Source organism: Cebus imitator, unplaced genomic scaffold (assembly GCF_001604975.1).
Source record: "Cebus imitator isolate Cc_AM_T3 unplaced genomic scaffold, Cebus_imitator-1.0 Scaffold53, whole genome shotgun sequence".
NCBI classification, from domain to species: Eukaryota; Metazoa; Chordata; class Mammalia; order Primates; family Cebidae; genus Cebus; species Cebus imitator.
In genome coordinates this window covers 4,731,994-4,734,361 of record NW_016107368.1, presented here as the reverse complement: position 1 = coordinate 4,734,361, position 2,368 = coordinate 4,731,994, and the positions used below count along the sequence as shown (strand labels likewise).

At 57.1% G+C, this 2,368-nt stretch overlaps 1 protein-coding gene across 1 annotated transcript in view; it reads right to left on the bottom strand.

Moving 5' to 3' along the window:
- Window positions 1-1,826, bottom strand: part of TICAM1 (toll like receptor adaptor molecule 1) — a 10,495-nt gene extending 8,669 nt beyond the window's left edge. Inside the window, exon 1 of the mRNA XM_017528397.2 lies at window positions 1,706-1,826. The gene's annotated coding sequence lies outside the window, so the exon portion shown is untranslated. The remainder of the gene's footprint in view (window positions 1-1,705) is intronic.
- Between the last annotated feature and the right edge of the window lie 542 nt (window positions 1,827-2,368).

The following is a 2,368-nucleotide window of genomic DNA, read 5'->3' as shown; positions in this document are numbered from 1 at the left end:
TTTTTGATTTTTTTTTTTTTTGTAGAGATGGAGTCTCACTCTGCTGCCCAGGCTGGTCTTGAATTCTTGGGCTCAAATGATCCTCCCTCCTTGTCCTTCTAAAATATTTTAATTGTATCTGAAACACCCTCTTCTCTCCCACTCTCCCTCCCACACTCTCATACAGTCTCTTCATGCATTGAATATGCATTTAGTGAGCACATACTAGGGCCAAGAACTGTTCAAAATGCTACTGCATATCACGACAGGGACATCCGCCCTCAGAGAGCTCCCAGTCTGGTTCAGGGAGACCAACAGTAAGCGAGAAAACGACCCAAGGTCATTTCAGAAAATGAACAATCCCGGGAAGGCCATGAGCCAGGGGACCTGTGTGGTCCTGAAAGACTGGCTGGGAAGGGGCTACAGGGACCACGGTACTCAAGGGAGGCCTCTGGGGACAGGAAGTGACACTGAGCTGAGATTGGAAGGAGCTGTGTGAGGAGGCTGGGTGGAGACAGTGGAGGAAAGCTTCAGGAAGGTGAAGCCACCTGTCCAAAGGCCCTGGGGCAGGTGAGGACTGGGCCTGCGGAGGTGGAGGAACAGTGAGGAGGCCCATGTGGCTGGGTAAGCCTTAGGAGGGGGAGAAAGAAAGGTGCGGGGTGGTACAGGGCCCCAGGGCCCTAAGAGGGAGGCCAGGTGCCTGGAGTCCTAGCCAGCAGCGACAGCGCGGGGCCACCCCCCACACCCTCACACACCCCCTCACTGGGCATCAGGGAGGAATTTAGAGTGTCCAGGAGGAATCCGGGATATTGAGGAGGTATCCTGGGTGTCAGGGAGGAATTCGGGGTGTCAGGGAATAATTTGGGGTGTTGGGGAGGAATCTGGAGTATCTGGGAGGGATCCTGGGTGTTGGGGAGAAATCCAGGGTGTCAGAGAGGGATCCTGGTGCCAGGGAGGAACTCAGGGTGTTCAGGAGGAATCTGGGGTATTGGAGAGGGATTCTGGGTGTCATGGAGGAATTTGGGGTGTTTGGGAGGAATCTAGGGTATTGATTAAGGATCCTGGGTGTCAGGGAGAAATTGAGAGAAATATGGGATGTCAGGTAGGAAGTTTGGGTATCAGGAATTTGGGGTGAGGAGGAATACGGGGTTTCAGGTACGAATCCTGGGTGTTGGGGAGGAATCCGGGGTGTCAGAGAGGAATACGGGGTGTCAGGGAGAAATCTGGGATATTGGGGAGGGATCCTGGGTGTCATGGAGAAATTCCGGGTGTCAGGAAGAAATCTGGGGTATTGGGGCGGGATCCTGGATATCAGAGAGGTATCCGAGGTGTCAGACAGAAATTCAGGGTGTTGGGAGAAATATGGGGTGTCAGGAAGTCTGAGTGTCAGAAATTTGGGGTGAGGAAGAATATAGATTTTCATTCAGGTAGGAATCCTGGGTGTTGGGGAGGAATCCAGGGTTTGGGGGAGGGGTCAGGCTGTTGGGGAGGAAGTCGGGGTGCTGAGGAGGATCTCCACAGTTGGGGAGGATCTGGACCACCAGGGAGGGGAGCTGGCGGTTGAGAAAAACCCCAACCTCCCGAGCGCGGCGCCAGGCGCCCCGGGGCCCTAAGAGGGAGGCCAGATGGCCTGGAGTCCCCGCGAGCGGAACGGGTGGAGGCCACCCCCCAAACCCCCCCACACACCGCGTCCACCTCGTGCGGTCCTCGCCCCTTCCCCACCTACCAGGGATCCACACCGCGGGGTCCTGGGGGGACGGGGCCTTCTGCGGAGGTGCCCGGGAACGCAGCGCGCTGAGGGCGCCGGCTCCACCCCGCGGCCCAAGCCCTGGGAGGAAGCGCGCCGCCCCTTCCGCGTCCCGGGTGGGTGTGGGCCGTGACGTCACGGTTTCGGAGTGCGGCCCCCGGCACCGGGAAAGTCCCCGGGGCGCCCCGCACCCAGGCCCTCTCTCCCCAGCCCGGGCGGTCACGTTCGGCAGGTATGAGCACCTGCTGTATGCAGGGCGCAGTGGGGGGAGGCCACAGGTCATCTGGGCTGGGGGCGCAGAGGAGAAAGTAACCCCAAGAGTGAGATCATCTCCGTTGGTGACCCGTGCTTTCCAGAAAACAAACGCAGCAGCTGTTTATATTTTTTATCTCTATTTTTTTTTTTTTTTGAGACGGAGTCTTGCTCTGTCGCCAGGCTGGAGGGCAGTGGTGCGATCTCAACTCACGGCAGCCTCCACCTCCCGGGTTCAAGCAATTCCCCTGCCTCAGCCTCCTGAGTAGCTGGAACTACAGGCATCAGCCACCATTCCTCGCTACTTTTTCGTGGTTAATTTTTTTTTTTTTTTTTTTTAGACAGGGTTTCATCATGTTGGTCAGGCTGGTCTTGAACTCCTGACTTCAG